Here is a 22,748-nt window from a genome sequence, read left to right as displayed (position 1 = left end):
ATCCCCAAAAAGGGGCATGGTTGCCCAGGAAATTGACATGGCTTTGCAGCAATGCTGCAATCATGAGCCACACCCTGTTTTCATCACTGTGGGGGCATGGCCAGCACTCTCTAAGCTGCTGGCATGCCCCAGCTCCTCTGTCTTTGTGAATAGACAATGTGTGCATGCAGAGCAGTGAGTCAATGGGGCTGCCTTGGGTGACTGGCAGGTCAGACTTCCAATAGGAAGTCACTGCCAGTCAAAGTCGCACAAACTGCATCTGGCTTCACTAACACAGTAGCAGATTTTTCCTGGAGGACTGCAGTCCTGTAGCCCATAGACCACCACTGATGTTCAGCATATCGACTATCTCATTCCTTTTGCCAACAGGTACCATATTTACCAGTGTCAGATTGGGGAATGAAGGGCCCACTGGGGACATTTAGTGATATTTAAGGGTGTGATCAGTCTATAGAGGCTTAGATGTTACCAGTCTGCACATAGGCTTTGGAAACTATTTATGCATACATATTTATATTTATGCATAGTTGCCTACCCTCCTGCATTCTGCAGGAGACTTCCTGAAATAGCAGCAATCTCCCTCTCTCCCTCATTAGTCCAGCAATCTCCCTCATTATTACATTGTTACATTTTTGGGGGAAAAAAGGAATGAGAGATAGATACTGTACATTTACATTAAATCATCAGCGACATTTCCCGGCACAAGTATAGTAGCTCTTACTAACTGCTTTGGGGCTCATCTACATTTGGACATAAATCATTTTAAAATATTCCTCTCAGATGTTGCAGTGCACACCCACGCTTCTAGGGGCCACATTCACAATCTTTTTTCAACCTTTTGACTTTCGACCTTCCCCATGTGGACCTAATTACCCTGTCAACCTAACCCCATAGCGACCTTCAATCATGTCCACCTTGAGGATTGTCGACCTTGCGGTGTCGACTTAATGCTTGTTGACCTAATGCTTCTTTGTCTAGTGAATATATCTTGTAGAGTACATCACAGTCCTGTGCAGAATAAGGTAACATATGTATAATGCACAGTATCATTCAGGTGCACAGTCTGGAACCTGATCCCTGGAGAGTGGGGTGGGTCAGTCTGGCCGTGATATTTGCCATGCTGCTTGGTTCATGGCTGTATTATGTGAGACAGTGGGGTGGGGGGGTTTATCTTTTCATATGTTATATGTAAATATGTGCATAAGTAATATTACTTTAAAGGTTAATATACATTAAGCGTTCATCAAACTAATGGCGCCCACACACGGTGATATGTGTGCTAGGTGTGATTTGAGCTATACAATGTGTGCTATGCAATTTGAACTTTATACACTGTGATATTTGAACTACATAAGATTAGAACTAGATTACAATATGTAATTTAAATATGTAAAGTACATATCGCATGCGATTCCCTACACAGGGTGCAATTTGAACTAGACACGATGGGTGTAGTACATAGTGCAGAAGTACCTTTTATTTATTATTTATTAACAGTTTCTTATATAGCGCAGCATATTCTGTTGCGCTTTACAAAGGAGATAGTGATACAACAAACAGGGTATTTACAGACCGTCAAAGGTAGGAGGGCCCTGCTCGCAAGCTTACAATCTATAGGGAAATAGGCATTGATAGATAAGGATAGATACTGTATTCTTTATTGCATCGATTCCACCAGAACGCAAGGTTCTATGACTGGTTCTGGAATTTGATAAGCTTGCCAGAAGAGATGAGTTTTTAGGGAACACTTATAGGTTTGGAGACTGGAGAAGAGTCTTATTGTGCTTGGGAGGGCATTCCACAGAGTGGGTGTAGCCCGCAAATACTATTTTGCCTTGCAATAGGTAATACATGGGAGCATGCATCATATCGCAAGGTAAAAAAAACAGTGCGATTTGAACTACAGTATACGCGATGCAATTTGAACTAAATAGTTAAATTTGCATATGAGGATATGAGAATTACACCGTGTGGGCACCTTCATTTATATTTATAGATCTGAGCTCGACATATAAATGTATACGTGTAAATAGAAGCACTACAAGTGTCACACTATCACATCTGTTACCTGTGACACCTGCACTGCTTCAATTAATATTTTTTACAACATAATGGTGACGGTAAGATATATACAGGGCTATTTTTGTACAGGCTTCAGCAGGAACTGAGGCCCTTATTCTAGTTCACTCTTTCTGACAAAATATTTCTTAGATGGACAAAACCATGTGCACTGCAGGTGAGGCAGGTGTAAAACCCCACCCAAATCTAATTATCTCTGCACAAGTAAAGCTGTGTACACACGGGGGCGATAGGGGCTGAAATCGCTGGGAATATGGTCGCTTAGCGACCATATTGCCAGTGATTGGAGTGTGCACCAGAGATAAATCGCCGGGTGCGCGCTCCCGTTTTCAGCCCCTGAATGGTCGCTGGTCGGAGGAGCATGCTCCTCCGACCAGCGACATCCCCTGCCTCTTCACCCAGCAGTGTTTAAATTTTCATCTGCGACCATCTCTGGTCGCAGATGAAAACGGGGAAACACGGGGCAATATGATTGCTGAGCAATATATTGCTAGCAATATATTGCCAGCGATCATATTGCCCCGTGTGTACACACCTTGACACCTGCCTCACCTGCAGTGCACATGGTTTTGTCCATCTAAGAAATATTTTGTCTGAAAGAGTGAACTAGAATAAGGGCCTCAGTTCCTGCTGGAGCCTGCACAAAAATAGCCCTGGATATATACAAATGAAATCTCATAGTTTGATTTTCATTTAATTTATAATACTGGGTGATTATCCCTTGTCCAAATATCCATTATCCAAATTATTTCGAAAACCATACATTCCAGAAAGTGAAAAAAAAAGTCTTGCTAAAGCACTACTGGGGCCCAGGGCCGGTGCAAGGCACCGGAGCGCCCCAGGCGAGTCGGGCTGGGGGCGCCCCGGTGCCGGGGGGGGGGGGGGTAGGGGTGGGTGGGTGGTACCTGGCGTTCTGCGCTGTCTATTTAAATCTGGCGGCGGAGGCAGCGGGGGTCCCTGCAGTCTATTAAAAATCACGAGCGCTATCCGCCGGGCTATGCGGAAGCGCTTCTAGTGTGAAAACACTGGCAGCACGCTGATTGGCTGCCAGAGTTTTCACACTAGAAGCGCTTCCGCATAGCCCGGCGGATAGCGCTCGTGATTTTTAATAGACTGCAGGGACCCCCGCTGCCTCCGCCGCCAGCTTTAAATAGACAGCGCCGTAGCTAGGACAGGTACCCGGGCGGCATTTTCCGCCCTCCAGTGGCCGGCGCCCTAGGCAAATGCCTAGGTTTGCCTAGTGGTGGCGCCGGCCCTGCTGGGGCCATCTGTAACAGCACTACTGAGGACATGATATGTAACTGGCACTACTGAGGGACATCTGTAACAGCACTACTGGGGACATGATATGTAACTGGCACTACTGGGGACATCTGTAACAGCACTACTGAGGACATGATATGTAACTGGCACTACTGGGGGACATCTGTAACAGCACTACTGGGGACATGATATGTAACTGGCACTACTGGGGACATCTGTAACGGCACTACTGAGGACATGATATGTAACTAGCATTACTGGGGACATCTGTAATGGCACTACTGAGGACATGATATGTAAGTGGCACTACTGGGGACATCTGTAACAGCACTAATGAGGACATCAAATGTATCTGGCACTACTGGGGACATCTGTAACAGCACTACTGAGGACATGATAAGTAACTGGCACTAAATATGTGCAAAATTATTGCTTGGCATTTAAATTCAATATCTGAGATAGTACACAAACTTTGTTTCATGTTTTGAAACCTTGTTTTAGGCACAAATAAAATATATTTGTGTGTTTTTCATGTTTTTGATGGGTTTGTACAACATAAATGCAAGATACCTCAAAACACATCACTGTCATATAAAAATATTCTAAAATACAGAATAATCCATTATCCAAAATTGTTCTGGTCCCGAGCATTTTGGATAAGGGATACTCAACCTGTATTAACATATTACAGAAGCAAGTATGCACTTGGCTGGCCAGTATGGAGGTAAGGCAGGATGGGGGAGGAGTGTGTGTGTGTGTGTGTGGGGGGGGGGGTCAGTCTGCTGGTGGTAGGGAGGACATAATCTGATGGAGTCTTAGGATGAGTAATGACAGCTGCATTTGAAGCACTCAGGCCTGTCTAATATATACTAATAATTTACGGTTATTTTCCCTTATTTCGTACAATTATCTATTAGTTAATTTGTTTGTACACAATACTCAATGAGACCATTTATCATATCATTGCAATTATCCAAATTAGATTTTAATTGTTAGCAGACCATTAGCCCAATTTAATAAAACCACAGGTTTGACCATTATTAAGAGTTGCAACAATAACATTTTCACGACATTATAAACAAATCACTCAAAATATGATAACTGGAATTGCTCTTATGTTTCTGTAGAACAGGTCAGGTTAGGGAGCGCGGCTGAAAATTGTCAGCTTCCTCTGTTACATTTCTGTACCATGCAGTATAAGAGAAAGCTTTCAGATCCATCTCTTTTCATTTCTAAGGGAGAAAATTATAAACATTACTATGGTATATGAAAATAATAGCAGTTAATTTCCTTAATGAAAGTATGTAATAATAAATATTTTTACTCATAATAATTTCTGTAAATGGGGCAATACTATCCAGAGGCGTAGCGAGGGCGGTGACGGTGGAGCACCAGCTCAGGGCGCTGGAAGCTATCATGGCGCCAGAGCCGTGCCGGCACTGCCAGCTCGCCCACTCCCCTGCACTCTCGTCTGCCGCGCCATCTCCCCCGCTAGCTCCCGGCTCCCCGCTGTGTACGGGAGACGTGGTGCTATTTCAAATTCACGTCTCCCGCTGGACCGCTAGCCAATAGGCGCTTGCAGTCCAGCAGCCAATCAACTGGTGGCTGCTGGACCGCAAGCGCCTATTGGCTAGCGCAGTCCAGCGGGAGATGTGAATTTTAAATAGCAGCACACAGTGCACATCTCCCAGGTACAGAGGGGAGCCGGCCCGCACACTTCCCCTGACAGATGGGGGGGGGGTCCACACTACTCCCTCCCTGTTCCACACTATGCCCACCCTCACTCCACACTACTACTCCCCCCCTATTCCACAGTACTCTCTCCCACCCTCTGTCCCTGCTCTGCACTATCACTCCCATCCTCCCTGATCTGCTCTATTACTCCCACCTTCCCTCCCTGCTTGCAATTTCAGTCCCCCTTGGCAACAAGTCTCCCTTGGCAACAATATTAGTCCCCCTTGGCAACAAGCAACAAGTCCACCTTGGCAACAATATTAGTCCCCCTTTGGCAATGAGCAATGTTAATCCCCCTAGGCAACGAGCAATTTTAGTCCCCCTAAGCAACGAGCAATTTTAGTCCCCCTTGGCAACGAGCAACTTTAGCCCCCCTTGGCAACGAGCAATTTTAGTCCCCCTTGGCAACAAGCAATTTTAGTCCCCCTTGGCAACAAGCATGAAGCTCCTTGGCATCAAGCATGAAGCCCCTAGCATCGAGAATGAAGTTCCAAGCAATGAGCATGTAGGTAAGTGGCACTTATGTGTCAGATGTGTAATAGGCATTACGATTTGTTATATAGTATGTAATGGGCATCATGTGTGACCTTATGTGTAATTGGCATTACAGCATGTGACTTTGGGGGAGATTCTCTAAGCGAAAAATGCGGTAAAATCAGGGTTTTTACCGCATTTTGGGATGCTGTAAGCATCCCCCGCCGGGTTACCGGGGCGGAGGGCATCGCCAGAAAAATCTGGCGATGCCCCATAGAAGATAATGGGCTTCTACCGCAACCCTCCGCCGCCCCGCGCCGACCCCCCGCCGCCCCGCATCGCCCCCTCACCTGTGTCCGGGCAGCACAGAGCTGTGCTGCCCGGACCTGTGACCTCCTCCCTGCACTATTATATGAAAGGGGAGGGTAGGTTATAGTGTAAATGAAAAGAAGGGATTTGAGACAAGCGGTAATAGATAAAAGGATTAGGTTGTAGTGTAAATGAAAAGAAAAGGATTAAAGACAAGCGGTAATAGATGGATTTTAAGACAAGCGGTATTGGGTGAAAAGAATAAGAAGTGGAAAAGCACCTGTAAAGGAAACGGTTAATAAGGTAATGTTTACACTCCTTAATAGAAGTGTTTGTTTGAAAAGTCCGTGGTGAGACCTGTAGCTTTCCCTACCTCTAACCAGACGCTCGCGTTCAAGCTGCAGCGTGTATGGAGCGGGCGGCGGTGATGTGAAAAGCTGCGTCCGCCTGAGCTCCGTTACAGCGTGTCAGCGTGTCAGCGTGTCCCGACTTTGCTGGATGTTGTACTTCGCCGGACTTGGGCTGGGAGACGGGGTGAAGGCAGTCAGGTCTTCTCTTTCCTCATGGTGTAGCAGGGATCAACGCGTTTCTTGAAAAAGTGCGCTTGGCGCATGAAACGCGTTGATCCCTGCTACACCGTGAGGAAAGAGAATACCTGACTGCCTTCACCCCGTCTCCCAGCCCAAGTCCGGCGAAGTACAACATCCAGCAAAGTCGGGACACGCTGACACGCTGTAACGGAGCTCAGACGGACGCGGCTTTTCACATCACCGCCGCCCGCTCCATACACGCTGCAGCTTAAACGCGAGCGTCTGGTTAGAGGTAGGGAAAGCTACAGGTCTCACCACGGACTTTTCAAACAAACACTTCTATTAAGGAGTGTAAACATTACCTTATTAACCGTTTCCTTTACAGGTGCCTTTCCACTTCTTATTCTTTTCACCCAATACCGCTTGTCTTAAAATCCATCTATTACCGCTTGTCTTTAATCCTTTTCTTTTCATTTACACTACAACCTAATCCTTTTATCTATTACCGCTTGTCTCAAATCCCTTCTTTTCATTTACACTATAACCTACCCTCCCCTTTCATATAATAGCGCTCATTTCTTTCTCATTTTTCTAGCAATTTTATTGAGCAGCTTTTTTCACATTAGCGCAGGTGAATCCCAAACTCCTCCCTGCACTGATCCTCTTCCGGTTGCAGGGAGGAGGAGAGCCCGGCGCAGCAGCAGCAGCGCCGGGTGTGTGAGGGAGGGGGAAGCCGCCGGGACCTGCTGGGACCCAGCGACTCTCACCGCAAAGGACAGCTCTTAACGCAAGAGCTGTCCTTTGCCTTAATTATCGCATATGTTACAACATATGCGATAATTAAATATGCGATGGGCGGCGAAGGGGGCGGAGATTCTTAGAGAATCTCCCCCTTTATGTGCAATGGGCATTACGGTGTGTGGTATAATGTTAGGCCGTGTCCCCTTTTCGCCATGCAAGAGCCTCTCCTACTACAAATCAGGGGGGGGCGCGAAACATGCCCTTGCTCCGGGCACCGTGGCACCTAGCTATACCGCTGACACTATCCCTTCCATGCCACTGCAATAACCTGGGTTATTACTGAGTTGCATGGGATTTGAACCCAGGTAGCAGACAGAGTTAAGCGCTGTATAGAGGCAAAATTTTAATTGGTATTTTATACCAGCAGCGTCAGATGTGGTCAGACCCACACAATCACAAAATAGAGAAACAGATTAGACTGCACTTAAATAAATAACTTTCTTATTAAATGAAAATAAATATAAACAACAATTGTTACCGGCCGGTATATACGTTTTTTACACTAAAACATTAAAGAGTGGGCGTGGCTTCACCGGGCATGGAGTAGCAGCACCTGACTAGGCTCTCCGTCCCCGTTATCCTGAACCTACATCCTGACTGCACCTAGATGCACCCCTGACACACCAAGACCCCTGTGTGAATACCCACTGACCCGCGGGAGATAAGTGCCGTGGGTGACCTGCCACGCACTGAGGAGATATACCGTGTGCAGCTGGGGAACTTGCCTCTGGAGACGCCGGCGCCATCTTGGATATCCTGAGGAGGGGAGGCGCCGACCGCGTACGAAGGACGGGACGCGGCTGCTGTAGCCCCCCGGAGACCGGCGGGAGCGAGGAGGCCGAGACCGGATCCCCCCTAAAGCTCCAGTGAAACAACTGAAGCGCCCGACTCTCCCAGGGGCGTGGGAAGTCCCGGGACGTGAGTCGCGGGCGCCATCTTGGATTCAACCCGCCCGGAGCTGCTGCAGAGGTCGGAGGTGAGCGGGCATCGCAGGGACGGGCGTGCAGGCTGACGGAGAGCTAGAGACACCACCGGAGCTCCCGCGGCCGGCCGCTCAAGTCCCCCCCCCTCCGGTGAAACAACTGATGCGCCCGACTCTCCCCGGGACGCGAGGAGTCCCGTGACGCGGGTCGCGGGCGCCATTTTGGCTTCATCCCGCCCGGAGCTGCTGCGGAGAACAGAGGCGGGCGGGCATCGCAGGGACGGGCGTGCAGGCTGACGGTGAGCTAGAGACGCCACCGGAGCTCCCGCGGCCGGCCGCTCAAGTCCCCTCCCCCCCGCCTGGACAGAGAATGTCGCGCAGGGAGGCCTCAGTACTGCGGACATCCTTCTCCTGCCCTGCCTTTCCCTCCCGCTGCCCTAAAAAGACTGAACAACTGCTGGGGCCACCATATAGCAGCAGAGACTGGCACCAAATCGGTGAGTCCACACCCTGCCCATTACCACCCCAGGTGAAACTCTCCTAACTGCCCTGACTGAACTGCCGTGTTGGCTTCTTTTCCTACCCCTACCAGTGGACGCAGGGCGGGCTGAGCGGCCCCACAGGCCTCCAGAGAGAGCCCATCCTGAGTTTGTTAAAGTAGCAGGTGCCATACTACCCCGAGCTGCCAGTGCTTGCATACCCCCACAGGCTGCCAGAGGAGATATTACACTCAGAAAGATCTGCAGATTGTATGAGGCACAGTCTGATGTACCAGTGCTGTTCATTACCCTAAAGTGACACACCTGTAGTCAACCCACTGCTTCCCCTGGTGCCTATTAATAACTGAGAAGGGCGAAGGCTGAGGGGGCCGCATCTACTGAGTGCCTTGGCCTGCTGACCCTGCACACAGAGCACACAAGGGGAATAAGACTCCTGCTGCGTATTACCATCAGCTTGCAGGTGTGGGGCGACTCACGGTTATATCTCTCCATATCACACCTGTGACCGTACAGTGAGTATAATACGTACTCAGGCAATCAATATGGGGAAAACACAGAACGCAAGTGCCGCTGCAAAGCTGGAACGTTATGCTAGATCAGCCACTCCCAGGGGACGCTCACCAGACCGCGATTCAGACTCGAATGCCTCCTCATCACAGGAGGCCCCCCCTACAGATACACATACTGATGATGCACTGCAGAGGGTCCTTGAGGCGGTTGTGGCATGCGAGACCAGGCTAACGGAGAGGATAGGGCATGTACAGTCGGACCTATCCATTATACACCAGGATCTGCAGAAAGTCAGGGAAAGGGTTGGTGAGGTGGAAACGCGAACCTCCACCCTTGAAGACAAATTTGAACCCCTCAGCAACAAAGTACAGAGCATGGCTACCCAGTTGTCAGCAGTCCAAGATAAAATTCTCGACATGGAAGGGCGTTTGAGACGCTGCAACATACGCATCGTGGGGCTGCCTGAAAAAGAGGAGGGGCAAAACCCTGAAAAATTCCTTGAAAAACTACTGCTGGACACCTATGGAGCCAAGTCCTTCTCCCCGTTCCTTGCTGTTGAACGAGCCCACCGTGTGCCCACCAGACCCCTGCCGCCTGGCGCTCCACCACGCACATTCATCGCCAAACTCCTTAACTACAGGGATAGAGATACCATTCTCCGGTTGAACCGCACTCAGGGCCCACTGTCATGGAACGGCACTAGACTCTCCGTGTTTCCTGACTTCGCCGTGGAAGTCCAAAAGCACCGGGCAGAATTCCTTCCAGTGAAAAGAAGACTACGCGAACTTAACATCACATACGCCATGCTGTTTCCTTCCCGCCTGAAAGTCATCATAGACGGGGACACTAAATTCTTCTCAACTCCTAAGGAGGCGGCCCGCTGGCTGGACACTGCTAGGCCTGCACGTAGACCAATGGCCGCGGAACCGTAATGTATAATGTGAATGATGCGATATGTGCTGACAAATAATTGCATATTCATGCCTTTGTCCCTTTCCCCCTTTTTTTCTTTTTCTTTCTTATGCACTCTCATGCTCCTAATTTACCCATACAGGGCGCATGTACCATATATATTAATGTATGCAAGACATGCCTGTGCGGTGTTGCCTAGATATGTGCGTGTTCTCTGCCTTTGCAGCATATTTAATCCGCCCGATAGAATCCTGGTCTAATACAGGACGGGATGGGTCACTTGCCTGGGGACATACGTGCAAATTACACAGGACACTGGGTATGGGGGTGTACGGGTGTGACCTTGAGACGATGAGTGTGCCTGCGGGGTGGACACATACCGCTATGTTGCTAACTCGACATGGATGACGCTGTCCCCTCTGCTCGGCCCCCCTGTATGAGAGAAAAGGGCCCTGGCGATCACCAATGTGGGACCTTAGAACATACCCACAATACTTGGGGCGCCAAAAATAAATAAAATAAATAATTAAAAATATATATATATATATATATAAAACCCGCACTTAATACCCAGCTGGCACACTGGATATAGTAAGGGTCTACCCTAATAACTATACCACACAGCAGACCCTTAATAGGTGCAAGACAAAGGGACGGATGGCTCGGTCCGGTGCACATGCACAGGAGCCATTCAATCTTTTGCCTCACATAGTCATTAACCACTAGGGTTAATAGTTCCTTCCGTTTTTTTTGTTTTGTTTTTTGAGAGTTCTTTTTCCGGTTATAGGGAAGAGGTGTACTTAGTTGAGAAAGTATACAGGGAGGGGGGTATGGGTTTTTCTAAATGTTTAGTCTTAGGTTTATGGCTTACTACAGCCAAATGTTTTGTTTTTGATGAAAATGACGTACATGTATGCTACCTGCTCTATCGAGACTGCTATACGGCCTCGCTTGCACTCTTGTGGTCCTATGCACATGCCCCACCACACAATAGATGATGGCCTCAAACAACATAAAATTCATCACCTGGAACGTTAGGGGCCTCAATGATAGGATTAAACGAGCACTAGTACTACGACAGCTCAAAACATATGATCCTGATGTAATATGTCTACAGGAGACACACCTGGAAGGGGCTAAGGTCCTGGCCCTCAAAAAACCATGGGTGGGGTGGGCCTACCACTCCACACACACCTCTGCATCAAGGGGAGTGTCCATACTTATACGCAGGTCCGTCCCGTTTCAGGTAGAACAGGTGCAGATTGACCCATTGGGTAGATATGTTTTCCTGAAATGCAGAATTCACTCCTTCTCGTTACTGCTGATGGCGGTATATATCCCACCCCCCTACTCACACAACGTGCTAAAGAAGGCCGCGGAGTTGATGGCAGTTTATCCCGACACACCCACTATTATTCAGGGAGATCTTAATAATGTCATGGACTACACGCTAGATAGACGCACGACTACTGGGGATACCCATAGACGGGGTAACGGACAGTTCCGGGCGATGGTGGAGGGCATGGGCGTGTGTGATGCTTGGCGTCATAAACACCCGGACACAAGGCAATTCTCATGCTTTTCAGCGACCCACACCGCCTTCTCCAGAATAGATATGGCCCTGCTTACACCTGACCTGCTGCCCAGAGTCAGACTAATACAGTACGAAACCAGGGGCATTTCAGGCCACTCCCCCTTGTCGCTCACGCTGGACGTGGGAGGCTTGAGGGGACAGATCCACTGGAAGCTCAATCCTTTCTGGCTTACCAGACTGGGTGAGGGGCGGGACCTGGAAAATTCCTGGCAGGAGTTCTTTGAAACTAACGGGGGTTCGGCACCGCCTTCTGTAGTGTGGGATGCATTTAAATCCTTTTTGAGGGGTACCATTATACAATCCATTTCCACCCTTAAAAAATCATACAAACAACAGGAAAAGACGCTAGAGGCCTCCTGCCACTCACTGGAGCTTGCCTATTTAGAGGATGGCCTAGATGCATCCAGGGAGGCCTGGCTTGGGGCCCAAAAAGAGTGGACTACTAGTCTTAAAGATAAGACCTGCACTAGACTCCTCTTTAACAAAAATAACCAATACCTCACGGGGGACAGGCCTGGCAGCTTCATGGCAAGGTTGGCTAGGGCTGACAGCCTTACCAACACTATATCCGAACTGATAGACAATAGCGGAACTAAATATGATAACACGCCAGACATAGCACAACAATTCCAGATTTACTATGAACAGCTCTACGGCACCAAGCTAAAACACACGGATAGAGAAATTGAGGAATACTTAACCCACATACCCATGCCCACATTGTCAAATGAGGCGAGAAGAGCCCTTGACTCTCCCCTTAGGATGGATGAAATAGAGGCAGCAATCAGGTCATTCCCGAGTAATAAGGCCCCGGGCTTAGATGGCATTCCCCTGGAGTTATATAAAAAACACATCACCTTCTATGCGCCCAGATTGCTCGAAACCTTTAACGAGATATTCGAATCTGGTTCCCTTCCACGCTCTATGTCCGAAGCACTCATTATTGTGTTGCTGAAGCCTGATAAAGACCCGCACAGAGTTGAATCATATAGACCCATATCCCTTCTCACCACAGATATCAAGATACTGGCGAAAGTCCTGGCCATGAGACTCAACTCGGTCATCACCCAGCTTGTGCATAGCGACCAAACGGGGTTCATGCCAGGCAAATCCACCCTTATAAACCTCCGCAGATTATTCACCCTTCTGCAGCTTCCCCGCGGGGACGCCCCGACATCCATTGTGGTATCATTAGATGCTGCAAAAGCGTTTGACTCGGTGGAGTGGGCGTTCCTGTGGGGGACCATGTCCAAATTTGGTATCGGTCCAGGGTTTATCAGATGGGTACGGCTATTATACTCCTCACCAAGTGCCAGGGTATCAGCCAACGGGTATATATCCCCCTCATTCCCTTTATTTAGAGGCACCAGACAGGGCTGCCCCCTCTCTCCCGCCCTGTTCGCCCTGGCGGTGGAGCCTTTGGCGTGCCTCCTGAGACACAGTCAGGCGGTCAGGGGGTTTGAGACGGGAGCCCGGACGGACAAAATAGCGTTGTATGCGGACGACATACTCTTGTTCGTCTCTGACTATGTAAATACTATGCCCATAGTTCTTGACATCGTCGACGCATTCGGTAAATACTCCGGTTTACTGATAAATTGGGACAAATCATGTATCATGCCCCATAGTGGCCCATGCCCGCTGGATACGCCTATCCCCCTTCCACTTAAATGGGTAGATAAATTTAAATATTTGGGGATATGGATATCCAATAAACCCACCGACTACATAGCACAAAACATCCAGCCCCAGATAGACTACCTACAGTCCAGGGTAGCAGTGTGGGGGAAGCTGCCCCTAACGGTGACAGGCAGAATTGGCCTCATCAAAATGATCGCACAGCCTAAAGTCCTTTATGCCTTACAGCACTCCCCAATATACATCCCTCAATATGTCTTTAAGAAAATAGATGGAATTCTGTCATCCATTATATGGTCCTCGAGGAGGGTTAGGATTAGCCTCAACACACTAACTCGCACGAAAGACATGGGGGGCATGGCGGTGCCGAACTTCCGCTTCTACTACCTTGCGGCGCAGCTTTCCCACATACACTCCTGGGTGGGGGAGGCGGTGGGGGAGGCCCTGCCTGCGCAGATGATCTCCGCACTGGCTCCGGGACTTAAACCCCTGCAATTTCTTCTCTCGGGCAATGCCACACTTGTCAAATTGCCACTGGCTAAACAGGCCATTCAGGTGTGGAAAAGAGCAAATGTTGTGCTGCGGGCTACAGGGTGGGACCCGGACACTCCACTAGATGGCACATTAGGATTTAAAGAGTTGAACGGGAAACAACTTGGGAAAGTCTGGGGACGATACGAAATAAGCTCTATAGGACAACTGTACACTGACGGTGTGTTTAACTCCTTCCAACAACTACAAGCCTCCAACGCAATACCCAACACATACTTCTTCCGGTACTTACAGCTACGACACGCATGCGGCGCCCAATTCCCCCAGGACCAACCCAACATACAAGTGTCCCCGGTTAAGTCCCTACTGCAATCCTTGAGAGACTCAAGGCTAATATCAAATATATACTCCTCGCTACATACCTCACATCACGACAGTGCACTTCCCGGTCTTAGAGCGCACTGGGAGGAGGACCTGGGCCCATTGGCCTCTGAGACATGGGAGCTGGCCTTGGCTAGCCCACGCGTAGCAACCTCCTGTGCACGGTACCAACAAATCCAACTGTACATTCTACACAGGGTCTACCTCACCCCGACCCGTTTGCTCAGGATGGGGGGGAGGGCTGATTCCAGATGTCCTAAGTGTGCCCACCCGGAGGCCAATTATTGGCATTTAATCTGGACATGTCCAGTGATACAGACCTTTTGGCAGAAGGTAATTCATACTATAGCGGCCACTGGAGTACCTCTGGACGTACTCACGCCTGTGACATGCCTACTGGCCGCTGTTGGTGAGGACACACTTGATAGAGACACCATGGGCTACATAAACATCCTATGTACCCTGGCCAAGGTGTGCATAGCCCGGGCGTGGCTGGCGCCTGGCGGGCCGATATACGAAGCGTGGGTGACACTCACCAATGAAACTGTGTGTCATGAGCGATTTGTATACATGTCTAGACACTCCGAACCCAAATATCTGAGAATATGGGATAGGTGGCTATCCTCCCCTCATTATATCCGATCATAGATGGACCGTGGCCAACCAGTTTTCCCTCTAACCGGGCAGTGGTTGGGAGCTAATAGACGCAACAGCATAAAGAGATGGAACCAAGCAATTAAATACACTTGAGCAGACACAGATACCACCCAGGGAAGCGCCCGCATGTTTATATAAGTGTGAGGGGGCAAAGAGAAACTTATACAAAAAACGGTAAAACCTGACCACAAGTTAGATGCAACACTCTTATTTATTTTAAAGGTAGCCATAGCCATATATTGTTCACATTACATGTTGTTTATTGAATAAACTTTGTATGACAATTGATACAGCGAGTATAATAGAAAATGTTAAAGCAGGAATGTTGACTGCTATTAGAGGAGAGACCGCAGGGACTTGATACTGTTCATGCATATTCTCGATATATTCCCCTGTCCTCCTAATTGTCACTGTCAATGCTGTCTCTTTTTTGTTTTTGATGTCCTGTTGTTTTTTTTTTTTTTTTTTTTTTCCTTGTCTTTTGTTCTGTTGTGTATGTAAAAGAAAACAAAAAGTCAATAAAAAGTATTGAATTTAAAAAAAAAACAACATTAAAGAGTGCATTTTGTCTAAAGTGCATATAAACATGGTTAATATAACGTAAAAGATTTGGCCATTGATGTGTCACTCCATCTAAAACCCTCCAGCTGTTGTGGAACTCCACATCTCATCAGGGCATGCTGGGATGTGTAGTTCCACAACAGCTGGAGGGCCATGAGTTTGACACCACTGATCTAAAAAATAAGTCACAATGGGGCAGATGTATTAAGCCTTAACCAGAGATAAATTCAAGGGTTATAAAGAGAGATAAACGTCCAGCCAATCACCTGCTAACTGCCATGTTACAGGCTGTGTTTGAAAAAAGTCAGTAAGGAGCTGATTGGCTGGACTTTTACCTCTCTTGATCACGCTTGCATTTATCTCTTGTTAAGGCTTAATACATCTGCCCCATAGTTAGTAGGTTCAGTTGGTATCTGTAGCTAGTAGATGTTGTGGCTCCTAGAAGCGTGGGTGTGTACTGCTACATCTGAGAGAATATTTTAAAATTACTTCTATTCAAATGTAGATGAGCCCCAAATCAGCTAGTAAGAGCTACTGTACTTGGTAAAGTGCTAGGAAATGGTGCTGATGATTCAATGTAACTGTATCTGTCTCTCAATCTTTTTTTCCAAAAATGTAACAGTGTAATGTAGGTTAGGTGAAATGAGGGAGATTGGTAGACTAAAGAGGGAGAGAGGGAGATTGCTGCTATTTCAGGGAGTCTCCTGCAGAATGCAGGAGGGTAGGCAACTACAGATGGGTAAGGTCCCATCCTGGCTGGCGGGTCACCAGAACGTCCGCGCTGGCGACCCGCCAGCAGCCGCGCCAGCGAATACACTGAGACGCGCGTGTGTCTCACGCGCACGCGCGTCTCAGTCTCTGTCGCCAGCGCGACGGAAACCCTGTCCGTCTCCGCCTCAGGGAGACGGACAGGGTTAGGGGGGGTTAGGGGGGATGCGGGCAGGCGGCGGGGACCCCGGGTTACCACCGGCAAGCCGGCGGGGACCCGGGGGAACGGATGGAAGCGCCGTCGGAAGGGGACGCGCGCGCCTCTCGTGCGCGCGCGTCCCCTTCTCACCATTGCCATGGCGCTGGCGGGGGATGGCGGCTGGCGACGCCAGCGCCATCCCCTGCCAAGATGGGACCTGACCCATCTGTATGAGTAGGATTTATTTATTTGCTGCAGATGTATAGTATAAGCAGCTTGTGAATCTGTCCACATTATTGTAGTCTCATAAGGAATGTCCCCTGGCTGGTTAGCACCGATCCACCTTATCTGGAGGTCATCCTTGGAGATGACAATAGCTGGTGGCACAGTTGGTAATGAACTGACACATTTCTCCGCCTTCTCCGGTCTTTGGCTTCCTCAGAGATCAGTAATTTTACCATTTCTCAGCCTTTACAACACTGTCCTACTTCTGGCTATGTAGGCATTTGTAATCAGCATCCCTTACCACGTTTTTGGGTGGCTTTATACTGTGTATATGCCTTACCCCTACGATTGTGTGATTAAAGGATTTCTTTTTTCATTGAAGCATAAAATTAACATTATACCAGCATTATTAGTTATGATGTTATTTGTTATCGATTGACTCCTCATCTCTCCTTTTGAACAACAGATAATGAACACTGCTGCATATCACTGCAGGCGAATATTGCTTAGAAATAATATATGTGAAGGCAACAACATTTTCACATTTTCTGCAGAGCACTGGAGTTAATTATGGCATTGTAAAGATATATGCTTAGCACAATTTCATTTGCAATCCAACCCCAAACTTGCATTGCTTTTTCAGAGATTCACATTTTTGTGGCTGCAGGCCCCTGAGCAGGTGAATAAGTAGAACATATATTAATTTCAAGTATACACTAGAAGCAGTGCTGTGTATTTTTGTATACTGTACATATACAAAGAAAACTTTTGCTATTTATTACCAGTTATTCATACATTGTGCACACATAGCACTTTACAGAGACTATTTGACCAGGGGCAGTACTCTGGGAGTCAATGTAGTCATCTGCCGCCAGGCTCCTGCTCCCAAGGGGGCACCTCTCCTCCCCTGCTAGTTTAAATCAGTTAGTTGAAAGCCATTGATATCCCTTCTGTAGCTAAGTTTTGAAATATATATGTGTTCTTCCATGGATGTGCGGTGAGGTAAATGGCTCAAGAGTCCCTGGCAAGTACCAGAGCCAGATATGCACACAATATATGAGCCATGGGGTACATACCAGCATTATACACATGTGCAGCAGTTTTGATAAGAGATGTGCAGAAAAGGTAGCCAGGTGAGGCACTGCCTCACCTGCCATAGACTTTTTACTCCAGCATTTTGACTATAAAATTGATTAGAATAATAAAAATAAGAATTTTTTAATAATTTTTTTGTCTTTTTGACATACTTTATCAATTCAAAATGCCGGCATATGCGCTAGTATGACAGGAAAGGCTGTGCCTCACCCCACCGCACGCCACTTCTTTCTCTCTCTCTCTCTCTCTATATATATATATAGCTCTGTGTGTGTGTGTGTGTGTGTGTGTGTGTATAAAACACAAATATTTCAGAACAGACACATATTATATAAGGTTGTGTGTGTGTGTGTGGGGGGGGGGGGGGGGGGGGGGGCACCAGTTTATGTATCTTGCCTTCAGGCAACTGTGACAAACTTACGCCACTGTATTTGACCATTCACATCAGTGCCTGCCTATGAAACACTGTACATGTATATAGAGCTTACCCAGTATATTGAAGAGAATAAGTTATACTGTGCAGTAGCATTTTATACATAACATATAGGGGTGTATTCAATGCTGGGGGCGAGCTTTGTTAGCAAACAGTGCTGCCTGCTAGCTGTCACAGCTCACCCTGTCAGTATTCAACTGACCCCCCTGCATACGCCGATTCCCCCTCGCTCGGTTTTTGGAGCAAGGGGGAAACGGGCGTATGCGGCTGCCGAAACAGCGAGACTCGCGGCTAAATGCAGCAGGCTCCCTGCATTAGCCGCGAGCCTCACTGTTTGGGGGAATCCTCACCGTCCTCTGACAGTGAGGATTCCCCCGGAACGTAGAATAGGGTGAGTGGCCAGCTAGGGAGTTAAACATCGAGGATTTCCCACCATTGTCCCGCCATTTAACCCCCTCACCGGCCGCATTGAATACAGCCCATAGAATACACAAAAATACTTGGAATTACTTCCTAAATATAAGGTGACACTGTGTTTATTCATAATAAAAATATAAACATTGTTAGGGAGAATAAGACAATAGATAAGCCTTTAAAAAGTCAGTCCAGTAATTATGTTTTTGTGATAGAGATCTTACAATTTTCTAGCACTTTTTCTATTTATTTCTCATGAGATGCAAAGTGTTTTATTTTATTTGAAACGTTCAATACAAATTCTTCAGTCTTTTGTGGTGTGTCCATAATTCACTTTCATAAGCTTTAAGAACTCCTCAAAGACCTTTCTGACTAATAGCTTTATGGACAATTCAATCAGTGGGCACTTGTGAAGGCAAATGCTGGGAATAAAGTGTTATTTACTGTACTCTCTTATAACATTGCTGCCGTCATTCTTACATTGAAATTTAGGTAGTGTACATCATTTTAGGCTGCTTTAGTTACTAATGAAAATGGCCTGCGCTCATAAGCATGCTAATAGAACATTAGAATTGGTTGTTGTCATTACAAGCATTTTTAACAGGCTAAAAACAAAATATTAATTAAAGGGACAGTACCAATAAAAATTTGACTATTAAATATAAAAAGTGCTAAATAGAATACAACAATATGTAATACAATATGTTCCTTATAGGAGTCATTAAATCGTTCTTTTTTTTCTTAAATGTCTTTTATTCAGGTTATGTGAAGGAGAAAATAAATAACACGTTCCAATATGTGGTAGGTTCTTTATAATTAAACAAATTTGATTGCACTTCATGTAAGATCATATATGAATATTGAAGAAAAGCACCAATGACCTACAATCTTCAGTGATATATATTACAAGCATTCAAAAGTAGGCATACCCTGCTCACAATAAAAAACACATCGAGGTTTCTTTTATACTTTGACCATATTAAGGTATCTCTCACACATTTGTACATCAGGATGATGAATATAGGCATTCCCTTCTCACTCTTTCTGTAGGTGTATTGTGCATACAAAAGCATCTTTCAACTAAATAATATATCAAATAGTGATCGGTATACCCCACTCATGATTATGTTGTCTGTGGGACTACTATAAAGGTTTCTTTTGGTCCCTTGAAGACGTTGTATTTACACTCATTACTTTATCTGGATGTTACATGTGAGTGAATACACGCATTCCATCTACAGTATCTCCAGAAAATTGCATTTTTTTATGTTTTCTTGGATTCTTTATGATGCTCCATTTAATCCCTTGCATGGTAGATGCAACATCTATACAATAATTTATATCATATTTGTACACAATCTGTCCTGAGTCAGTAGGAAGATGGCAGACCTGTGCCAGACTTGTGCCAGCACCACCCATCCCTATTCACCCCTTTTGCTCATTAAATATTGTACTACATGTAGCATTTATTAAGCTTCTCCTAGCAAATCTTAACCAAAAATTAACAAATTAAAGTGTAGTCTCAAGAGACTGGACTAAGGATAAGGATATTGGGGTGTTGAAAAGGCTACTGTATCCTGTCAAGTGCAATTACCCTTATCCTGCCTAATGAGATGGTGATGCTAATAATTACCGTCACCACCACCACCACCCACACACACACAAACACACACACTCCCATGTGCACATCCAGGTTCAAGCTTCCTTTCTGCACTTGGATGCCACCTTTGCAAAGTAACACAGAAACATAAAGTTTGACAGCAGAAAATAACCACTTGGCCCATCTAGTCTGCCCCCTTTTTTTTCCTTTGGATATGATGACAACTCTTTTGGATCCTTAGTTATTTGTAAGGAACTAGAAATATGCATTCAATATTTTGATATCTAGTTTAACAATTCAAACATATCAATATTACACATAGGATAGGACCTTTTTCAGATCTGATCTCAGTACAAATTTGTTCTCAGTATGTGCAAAACCATGTGCACTGCAGGTGGGGCAGATATAACATGTATACAGAGAGAGTTAGATTTGTGTGAGTTATTTTGTTTCTGTGCAGGGTAAATACTGGTTGCATTATTTTTACACTGCAATTTAGATTTCAGTTTCAACACACCCCACCCTAATTGAACTCTCTCTGTGCATGTTACATCTGCCCCACCTGCAGTGCAGCATGGTTTTGCCCATTTTGAGAACAATTTTGTACTGCGATTAGATCTGAGTAAGGGCCATAGTGTTATGCTAAAGCAAATCAAATAAAAATGTAAACCGATTATATTGGTGATTAAAATGTCTCCAGAGATTTTTATAAGTTAGCATGCAGCACATGCACATTACTCTACCCTTGAATGGCACATTAGCAAATATCACATTAGATGCACATTACAGGAGATAGAGGAAGACATTATGCTCAGATTTACTGCATTGGCAGAGATGACACAGACATCCCATTACATAGTACTACTGAACAGCAATTAAAGTTGGACAGACAATGTGACTCCTAATAATGAACATCTTTGTCACCTCGGAAGTGCTAGAATAAGCTACATGGTTCAGTCAGATCCTTGGCCATTATACTAAAATGACAAAAGTTAACATTCTGCAACAAGTTTTAATTAGATAAAAATTCCATACTAATCACAAAAATGTAATTAAATACTGAACTCACAAAGCCTTGCTGGGTCTAAATGTCAAACTCCTCCCCTCTGGGACAGATGCACTAAGCTTCAAAAGTGATAAAATGGAGAGAGAAAAACAACCAGCCAATCAGCTCCTACCTGCCATCTCACAGACTGTGTTTGAAAAATGTCAGGCAGGAGCTGATTGGTTGGTTGTTTATTTCTCTCCATTTTATCACTTTTGAAGCTTAGTACATCTGGCCCTCTGTCTGTTCACCAACCTGCTGTTCCAAATCTTGCTCACCAAACCTAGGGGGGGGGGGGGGGGGGGGGGGTGATGCAGCTTAATACCCCTTTCCCACTGAAGCTCTTAAATGGTAAATTGCCATTTTTTTAGGCTTTTTAAACGGGTAGAGCTGCAGTGGGAATGCTCCATTAGCTTTACCCGTTTAACAAATACCGGTTCCCAAAATACGGGGGACAAAAAGAGTAGAGATCCCCCGTATTTTAAGAACCAGCCCCAGGCCAAACCAGCAAGCAGGGTAATGCCACAGCCGGGGGGAGACTTTTTATACAAGTCGCCCCGGCCAAAGCATTCAGCCCTCTGACCGGTCAGCCTGGCCAGGGGTCCTGGGGAAGTGAGGACCCCCCCCCTCCAGGACTTACCTGACCAGGCTGAAGCCTGGTGCTGTCCCCGGTGGCCCTGGAGCGATGGCCACCAGGCAGATAAAGTGTAAAAAATAGATAAAAAACTATTGTCTTTTACTGTGGAACTAGAGTCCAAGCAAGCCTCCCCCGCATGCTGGGACTTGGAGAACCACAAGCCCCAGCATGCGGGGCATTAAAGGGCCCGCTGGCACTTGTAGTTCTACAGTAAAAGAAATAGTTAAATAAACACACACTGACAACCCAGAAAAATAAAAAATCAATACATACATTACACAAACACACTGATACTTACCTATCTTGAGCCTGTAGGTAGGTCCCTGGGTCCGGGGCTCCAGGGCTGCAGAGTCCGGGGCTCCAGGGCTTCAGGTTTCGAAGAAATCCATAGGGGGTACCTGTGGGCGGAAATCCTACTCACAGGACCTCTGGCGAAGATCCCATCATCTTCTCTCCGCCATAGTCCACCGCATCACCTGCCGGTACCCGCTCGGACTGAGGAGAGATGCTGATGTTTCATCTTCAGCGTCTCTCCTCTGAATGATTCTATTGGCTGTCTAGCGGCCAATCAGAAGCCGAGAAATTCGGCATCTGATTGGCCGCTAGGCAGCCAATAGAATCATTCGTAATGGGCATCAGGGTGTGTGGCTCAGAGAGGAGGGGGATGGCACATGGCCTGCGCACTGGGTCTCTCCCTTCTAAATCCTATCCTGATCAGATCTAAAATTAAATGCAATGATAATTGGCTGTTGTTCACATATTTAAAGGAACAGCACACAAATCATTCCAGATGTTGTACAGCAAAGCCAAACTGTCACAAATATGCATTGTATATTGTAAGTGTATACATTTAATAACAGCATAAGGATCATTATAAATCATTATACTTAAGAATAAGTCTGAAATCTAATCTAGTTCTTAAAAGCATTATTTCAACACGCCTTGTGTTCTCAAGAGATGAACCTTTCTGTCATCCCATAAAGGTTGGACGTGATCTCATAGGTCACTGTGGAGGGGGTATACATAGATATATTT

General features: G+C 46.5%; 1 long non-coding RNA gene across 1 annotated transcript in view; it reads left to right on the top strand.

The window, feature by feature from the left end:
- Window positions 1-271: 271 nt before the first annotated feature.
- LOC146079686 (uncharacterized) overlaps window positions 272-22,748 on the top strand; it is a 44,436-nt gene continuing 21,959 nt past the window's right edge. Inside the window, exons 1-2 of the long non-coding RNA XR_014474698.1 lie at window positions 272-369; window positions 19,192-19,232. This is a non-coding gene — a long non-coding RNA (uncharacterized LOC146079686). The remainder of the gene's footprint in view (window positions 370-19,191; window positions 19,233-22,748) is intronic.

The sequence above is a fragment of the Crinia signifera genome, chromosome 5 (assembly GCF_055691185.1).
Source record: "Crinia signifera chromosome 5, ASM5569118v1, whole genome shotgun sequence".
Taxonomy (NCBI): domain Eukaryota; kingdom Metazoa; phylum Chordata; class Amphibia; order Anura; family Myobatrachidae; genus Crinia; species Crinia signifera.
This window is presented reverse-complemented; position numbering and strand designations above follow the sequence as displayed.